Here is an 8619-nt window from a genome sequence, read left to right on the forward strand (position 1 = left end):
TGGGGTGCCACATGCTGCCCAAGGAGGAGCAATGCTGTTGCGAGCACTGAGGACTCCAGCTGTGACACCTGGCTGGCACATACGAGAACCACCATGCAGAAAGCATGCACTGCTTCTCTGTGAGCTAGAAACAATTTATCCCAAGTGTGGATCTGCAGGGCTGGATCTCTCTTGTGTCTCTCTACCTGCACACAAGGAAGAGAATGGGCGGGTTTGTCCATCCGTTTCCAGGCTCGGGTCTGTCTGCTCATGCTGCCCACAGAGGTGCGGGTGCCTCAGCCCAAGGCTGGGTGTGTGTGGCAGGCAGCTGCGGCGTGCTGCAGAGCGAGGGCATGCTGAGCATTGGTGCACATCGCACATCTCACTATCCCAGGGGCCCGACTCTGCACTGGTGCCATGCTGCAAACAGCAGCAATTGCTGGTGAGTGCCCGGGGGGCTCCGCCCGCACGGGGCATGCACCCGCACTCCTTGGTGCGAGACTCTTGCAGAGGGCTGCAAGAGATCCTGTGCCACACATGCACATGCTGGGTCAGCCAGTGTGCCCTCTCCGCCTGCACCACGCCCACCCTGGTCCAGTTCACGTCCTGCTGTGGGGGCTGTAGTGCTGGGGCACTAAGCTCCTGCCCCACCACGGCCTTGGCTAGCAGGAGTTAAACCCTAGATGAGTGAATCCATTGCCTGGATTTTTCCCTCTGCTCACCTTTGGCCTTTGTCCTGCGCAGAGTCCCCCAGGGATCGTGTGAAGCAAGCACAGCCTGTCCCGCTTCCTGCCCTGTCAAAGAAGCCAACAAAGCGCCCGGCAGGACCATGCAGACCCGTTTGCCAGGGTCTGTCCTACGGCACCACATCCACCATGGGAGCCTGGATCTGCTCCTGCCACAGTGCCTCTGACACTGCCTGCTCCTCCCTGGGGACCTCTTGGCCATGAATCCACCTTGCATATGCCTGCAGGAGAATAGAGGAAAACACCATCAGTCCCCAGTGCTGCAGGAGCCTAGCAGCCCAGGGGTGGACCACGCTGGACGTAGCAGCACAGGACGCAGCCACAGGCAGAGCAGAGGGAGCTTGGAGGCAGAGCTAGACCAGAGCTGGTATCTGCTCAAGACACGACCCCCAAGGTTGCAGCCTACTCCCTGGCAGTGAGCCCCGGAGACTGGAGTGCTTGAGAATGGTGAGGGCTTTAGTGTCAGCATCTTGAGTGCTGACAGGGCTGCCAGCTGGCAAGGAAGAGTAAGCACTTCCTTTTCCTTGGCATGGATCTGCCAACGGCAACATGTGTGCCCTGGCTGAGCACGTGATTCCTGTCCTGGCTGCACAGCTGCCACTGCTGGGTGCCCACAGAGGCACTCTATGGCCTCACTCCCTCGAGAGCTAGCATCTGAGCTTGCTGCAGAGCTGTGACCCACACAGCCACTGCTGCTGGGCTGCAAAGCTCCCTCCTCCAGCCTGCCCAGACCCCCAAATGCCTTTCCTCCTTCCTCTGAGTGGTTGCATTCCTCCTGAAGTACGGGGGCACCCAGCCACAGGGTCTCACTCTGCTGTGCTTTGCACCTAGACTGGCTGTGGGAACCAGGGCCCAGGGACACCATAGCTCCTGCCCATCTCAGAAGCCCCACTTGGAAAGAAAGACCTCACTGCTTTCGTACCAGAGGGAGGCCCCAGCTCGGCCTCAGCTCTGGGAGCTTGCACAAGGTCCTGGCTGTGTGTGATGGGGAGGGAGGCTGCTTCAGTATTTCCACAGGCAGGACATTCCTAAGAGGTGACCTGTCCCTCCTCAGCACAACCCCCCCCCCCCCCCCTCCCCCAAACCCTCCCGCCTTTCCAATTTCTTTGTCACGCTGAGTGAACACAGCTATTTTTTCCCTTTTTGGGACACCTCTAGAGCCCATAAATCACAATGCTGAGATCTGCTGTGGCCAAGAAAGGAAGGGTTTGAAAAAAGGACGGGGGCTCAGGAAAGATGTAACTCCTGGTAACTTACCCCTAAAATCCACGGTCCAGACACTGCCAAACATGCCAGCCCTTCCAGGGGCTTCCCAGAAGACCTCACCGCAGCCACCTGCATCTCCGAGGATCTTGACTGTCAGTTGGGGTTTTTGGCCATCAGGATGCTGACGGGGAGCCAAGGAATCAGTTTTTCAGACTGCCCTAAAAACTAGCTTGATTCACAAGCTGTGTGTCAAGAACAGGATGACTCACCTTGCAGGGATGGGTTCGGAGAAGGTCCTCAGGGTCACTGGGACTAGAGATGAGACATAAAAGTGGCACTGCTGTGCCACAAGCAAGGCCAAACAGTCCCGGGCAGAGGTGGTAAACCCTCTGGACTCCCCAAGCCCTCTCTGCAGCCCCGTGCCAAGGCAAATAAACCACCTGTGCCATAGCAGCAAAACTGCCTGTGTGGAGGAAGACGCAGCACCGAGCCCAGGGCTACCCCATGGGTCCTGCACAACCCACTCTCACAGGCAGACTGCAGGCAGCCTCAACGAGGGGCACAGCTTCTCTTCAAAGGACTAGGGAGTTGGGGTCAAACCTGCTCCTGTGAAGAGCCCTAGAGGAGCTGTGGCAGGTGTGAGGCCCAGGCAGGGCCCCTTGTGCCTCATCACTCAGTGGATGCTCTCTCGTGGGCCCCTGGAAGCATGAAAGCAGCATTACAGGCACCAGTGCCACATTGCTCTAAGAAATCTGGAAGTCTTAACATTATGAAAAACCAGTAAGAGACCAGTCGTGGTATTTGCTAACAAGCCAAGTCATGTGCTGACAAAGGGCTGTCAGGTGTGCTGCACCCAGCGGGTCACGTCCTGCCACTTGCTGCAAGGCTTGGCTGTGCGTCATGTCTCTGGGCTTCCCTCAGCCTGCCGGTCTGTGATGGCTGACCCATGCTCCAGGACTATCACATCCTTACGGACCAAAAGGATGAGCCTTGCTCTGCTGCTCTCTGGTGACTACTCTGGTTGCTTCAGCACCTGTCCCCGCTACAGGCCCTTCTGTCTCGTTCATTATGCGAACTATTTCAAGACCAGGCTCTTTTCTGATCTTATTTTCTCCTTATATTCACTTGATTCTCCACTGGGACAGTCACAAGGAATTAAGAAAATCTGGCAAAATATTTCCAAGCGTGCGTGTGCTCTTCAGGGCTGCTCCTCCCTAGGACCATCTTTCCCCTCTCCTGCAGCTTGGTGCACTACCTGAGTCTCGCGGGGCTCACTGTGAGGAGACATTTCTTGGCAAGGCTGTATCTTCTGTGTGCAAACCATCAAATGTTTTCCTAGTTGTAATAAATCTCACTAGTTACTGTTCTTTTCCATTATTTTGATAGTCATTCAGACTTTTCTCTGATGCATAGCTGGCTCGACTACCAACATCCTTCTTCCGTTCGTCCCCTTGCTTTGCACAAGCTCAAATACGAAAGCTGTAGGTTGGAGACCATCTGTGCAGGGAGCGATAGTCTTATGCCAGGGTTGGCTTCGTTTCCTCTTGTCTGGTCTAGACAGCTTATATAAGAAAGAACTCAACAGCTGCCTGGTCCTGAGTCTTCTCTACCCAGTTGTGACTCTGCCAAGTCGTGCCACTGGACTCTTAATCCTTGTCAGTACGTCTAGTCTGCTGCAGGCAGGCTGAGCTTTGTTGTGTTAAAATGCCCTGTCCACACACGAAAAGATTGCTAGTGCACCATTCGGCATTTCATACGTGGTACCAAATTCACTTTGGAGATGGAAGATTAACTTCTCCACTGCAAAGCCAGTATGAACAAGCCCTTATCCCACAGCAAATGCTCCTACCAGCACCTTATGTTGCCTTCCTGCTCTTGAGCTGATATTTTCTATGGCTCAGGGACTCTTCACTCTGTTTCAGAATAAAGGCTCTGGTCAGAATGGCACCATTTCTCTGTCCTTTTTCACCATACCATGGGGACAGAAAAGCAGCTGCTTCCTGTTTGTGGTGCTCTGCAGCCTCTCTGGCTTCATGCCTCTACCACCATTGCCTTCCAAATATCCAGTACTGAGGGCCTTAGTAAGAGGAGAGACTGTTACCTGCAACAAAGACTACAACAGACTCCCTTTAAAGAAGTTACTGGAGGAGACTTTTAAGTAATTTTAAAATTTATCTTACACCCAAAGCAAAGGAGCAAGAAGGGTTTCTCTGGCACTGGGTAGAGGAGCAATGAACCTCACTACAGGAATGCCAGTATCAGATGCCTCACAGCACCCTCCAAGGTCAATGGACTTTTCCTAGGTGTATTTCCAGTTCTACTTGTAAAAACCACTGGGTATTTTGCGTTCATAGTTTTGAATGCTGCAGTTTGCTCTCTCTTGAGGAGTTTTGCTACCTTGACATCCCCTCAGACACCTCTTGAACACCAGCTAGGTTTCACAGCAAAACACACTGTATAACCCAGATAGAAATATGTGACTGACAGCTATCAGCTGCCACTACATAATTTCTTCTCTCTGCTCACTGGTACGATGGCACATGTAGAAACCTTAGAATAACATTTTACAAAAACTCTGATATTCCTCACAAATTGCACCCACATTTGGAGGCCCCTTGCGCTGTGTCTGGTCCCTCAGGGAAGCCGCTCTGCCGGCCATCCGAAATGTGCCTCATTCCTGTCCCTAGTCCAGCAGCTGTGATGCACGACACAAAAACCACCTGTCACAATGTGAAACTTCTCCCAATCCACTCGCAGTGTTTACCTTTCATTCTTACATACGTGCATGTCTTTGCCATCCTGCAAATCGGCAGGTTGCTGTTACAAGCTGCTTTCCCTTCTCCCAATACCTGTTATTTCCTAGCCCCAGGTACACATGGTAAAGTGAACCTAACAGAATAATGAAGGATACCAGCAACATTCACGGAGACCATGCAACGGATCAAAGTCTCCAGGTGATGTTACAAAAACCTTCTTACAGTTCTTAAGACGCTCATGCTATGGACTAGCCTACCCACGCCATGTAAACAGTGGGTACTTCCAGACTGGTCACTTAATAGGCACCACATAACAAATACCACCCTATACTTTGGGTCAAGCTGGAAGCAAAAAAAGTAGGCAGCTAGTCCCATCAAAGTACCAGAAGCAATTAAGGACATCATCACTCCAGGTTCCCTTAAAAACCACACACCATGCCTAGCCTTGTGAAGGACATGACCTCTTAGTGGCAGCAAGGACCTCCAGCTGATCAAAAACTCATTAGCTAAAGCTCAACAGCAGGCTGGTGTGGTGGACTCTCACATGAGTGTGCTTCTCCATGTGGAGCACAGGTTGCACTAACATGCTGCACGCTGTTGCTCCTATCCCTGAATCGCCTGGCCACCAGTCCCTGCATATTTCTCCTTGTTTCAGGGAAGCACTTGCTCAAAAGATGTCCAGCTCCTATAGGTATCAGCACTCCTAAAAGCAAGCTGTCTTTCACTTGTCTGCATGTCTGGGAGCTGGTGGCTTCTCATTGCAACAGCCACAGCCTGGCAGCCTAACCTCAGCTCTGCCACAGGCTCAGGAGACGGGAGAGCAAGGCCAGCCGCCCATGTGCTCCGACTGGATTCCTGCAAAGGTGGGGCCCTCAGCGTCCTCAGCACAGGCTTGTAACCCCTCTCTGCCTGGTGGATCTCTGGACCATGAAACCAACTCACAACAGAGCCCTGGGTGTAGGGTAAGACATTTCTCCACAGCAGGAACCATACGGTGTGCCTGAAACCCTTCCAGCACTATAAAACCGGCAACACCTTTGCCAAACCAGAGGGAAGGCAAGCGCCTCCACAAGATGTTCAGCTTTGGAAAGCTTCAAGGAGGAGCTTGCAGTGACAAGTTCCAGGCATGGCAGAGTCCACACTGCCTGCTCCCCACCACTCCATGGGCTCCTCATGTTGCATGAGCTCTAAGATTGCGTGGCCTCTCTTGCAAGTGCACCTTGTTCCTGGCAAGTGCCCCCTTCCTTGCACAGCCAGCACAGCTGGGATAGGGAGGCTCGGCTTTTGCCTGCCAATTGTCCCATCCTCTTCGCATGTGCACTCTTCCCATCTTCCTCACTCTCAGTGGAAAAGTCTGTCAGATGAAAAGCTATTTTTCAGGATTAACCAAGGATAAATTGTCTTTTCTCCCCCTTGCTTTGACAGTGGCTGTATTAAGGCCTCAGTCACATGTAAACAGATGGCAGAGTGGGGGGAAGTCCTCGTCATGTCCAGAGCTTGAACTGCATAATCACTAAAGAATCAAATCTCTGCGAGCGGGGGAAGTAAGTACTGTCTTAGAGCAAAATATTTAGATTCTGTGGAATACTGGCCAATTACAATATTTTTCTTGAAATAAAACATTTCTATGAACACTAAAATAAATATTTGAGAATGCAATATACCAAAGCCCTGAGTCATTCCTGATGCAAAAGTTTTCCCTCATTTTTCAGGTAGCTTCCCCATGTAGGGTTTGGAGTCCGGATGGCTTCTGGTGGCACTGAGGTACACTGACAGGTTTGGTGACACACGTCCCTGCTGGCTGGAAATGGTGAAGCTCCTCCTGGCAAGGGTCACCTCCCAGTTTGAGCCAAATGCCTGGGCGTGCTGCAGAGTCTGTGGTGGGGTCTGCAAGGAGATTTACTGCTTCGAATTTAGAAACACACTTCCAGCAGCAGCTTGGGGAAGGGCCTGTGGGCAGCTCTCCCCAGGAGGTGGGAGTAGAGGGCACTTTGAGATATTCCTCCTTCTTCCAGTCCTTTTGTATGAAGGACTCTGCAGACGGATGTGGACACAAATGAGATTCCTTAGAAGGTCTCTTCTGAGATTCAGGTGAACGGAGATGTTAATTTGAGCCACGCTTACTGCAGACATTTTCACGGAACTTGTTCAGTGACGCTGGGGGCAGCATCCCATCCCCCTGTCTGCAGAAGCAAGTCAAACCCACCTGTACAACCACAGTAGATTTACAGTCCTGCTCCCAGCTGCATCTGATCTGATGCCCACCCCAGCTCTGAACAGCCCCAGCCACATGCTCTGCTCTGCCCTCTATTTTACCGTCATTTCCCCCTGCCATATGAACAATGCACTCCAGTTCTTTCCTCCTCCCATCTGCCCCCCTGCAGGCTCAAGATTTTCTGATTTTGCACCCTCTTGCAGTACAGCCCTGCTGAGTGATCCCAGACAGGCGGTACTGCCCGTAGGCACTCTCCATCCAGGGCAGGTCTGACACTACCTCTCATCCCTTTGTCTGGTTGTTTCTTGCTATTTGCTTAGCCCAGGTGAGGGCTGGTCCACCTTTAGCCTCTACACTCTCTGCAGCACCTGGCAGTCACCTCTTCATTTAACCTCAGGCCAGGGCCAGCCATCTGCCTGCAGCTTTGCACTAATGTCACTAATGCTGGTATTTGCCTACATTTCAACTGTCGCCATGGCTGCTGTAGCATCTAACTTGACTTTCAGCACAGGCTGAGGAGTCTCTTTTCACTGGCTTTCACATGCTCACTATCCAGCATGCCTGTAGGAAAGATGCCACTATCACACTCCTTGTGAGCCTACAGATACTTTGCTCTTTCTTTTCAGGTCAAGTTAGGTAGTGAGGAGAGAGAGAAATAGTTTGGGAGAAGAACACAGGCAAAGCCACCTTCACAGAGCAACAGTCTTTGTCTTTTAAAAATACTTAGGCTCATGTGAGAAAAGAACATGTACTATTCAGAACATTAGTGCAGGACAAAGCCAGAGCCCATGAAGAAGGGGAGCTCAGGATGTACTGAACAAGCATGGTGACATCTCCATACAGCCTCCAAACTGGACACTGATGGGATTACCAGATGCTGAGGACTGGTCAAGCCATCACATGAGATGATCCACCTGTGCTGATAAAACCTCTCCCGAGTTGCTTTCTATTAATGAAAATAACCATGTCTGGATGAAAGATCTCAGCAACAAGAACAAATAACTTCAGGCTGAAGTTGCTGAAAAACATGCCATTGCCCTGCAGCTTCTTTTTCTTTTTTTTTTTTTTTTTTTTCCTCCTGAGAACCTCCATGCTTTCTGACAGTCCCCGCTCAGGCTAGGGACAGTCTCTGGAGCTGTGTACTGACACAGTGCTGACTAACAGCTTTTTGCTACAGTCTGCTGCTACAGTACTTTTGTTCCGCACACCATCTCTCGCCTTCATGTTTGCAATTGTCAGACTGACCAGGATCCTGCAAACCATCACATGCCAGAGGACATGCTATGCACTTGTAAAGTTCCTCTCATTCTCTCCCACCAAGGCAGTCAAGCCTGTCTTCTTTGACATCAACTTCACGTAACACAGAAGGGCAGTCAGGGGTTCTGCTTGTACCTTGTACTTGTCTACACCAAAACTTAGAGGAGATGAATGCATTCAGAGATGACAAAAGACATTCAACACATGATAGAACTGACAGCACACACTAGAAGAGCAGTTATCTATTGTCAGTCATCACTGAGAGACATTTTAATGGGAAGAACCTGTAGAGCCTTGCTCCTTCCCTAGCACTCCCCAAGCTTGTTCTGTACCAGATGTGGTCATATATCTCTTCATTCGTATCACAGCTCAATCTACTCAGATGCTACTTCTAAGAGGCACCCACACACGAGATTTCCAGAAGCTTCTCACTAGAAGATCATGTTTTTGGTTGCTTGCA

The 8619-nt window shown here is 51.2% G+C and overlaps 1 long non-coding RNA gene across 1 annotated transcript; it reads right to left on the reverse strand.

Annotated features, from left to right (window-relative positions):
* Positions 1-704: 704 nt before the first annotated feature.
* Positions 705-4204, reverse strand: LOC142362819 (uncharacterized). The gene is made up of 3 exons (XR_012765310.1): positions 2201-4204; positions 1983-2112; positions 705-946 (listed from the first exon to the last, which is right to left on the reverse strand). It is a non-coding gene; the product is annotated as an uncharacterized LOC142362819 (long non-coding RNA).
* Positions 4205-8619: the final 4415 nt, after the last annotated feature.

This window comes from Opisthocomus hoazin, chromosome 12, assembly GCF_030867145.1.
Source record: "Opisthocomus hoazin isolate bOpiHoa1 chromosome 12, bOpiHoa1.hap1, whole genome shotgun sequence".
In the NCBI taxonomy this organism is placed as follows: Eukaryota; Metazoa; Chordata; class Aves; order Opisthocomiformes; family Opisthocomidae; genus Opisthocomus; species Opisthocomus hoazin.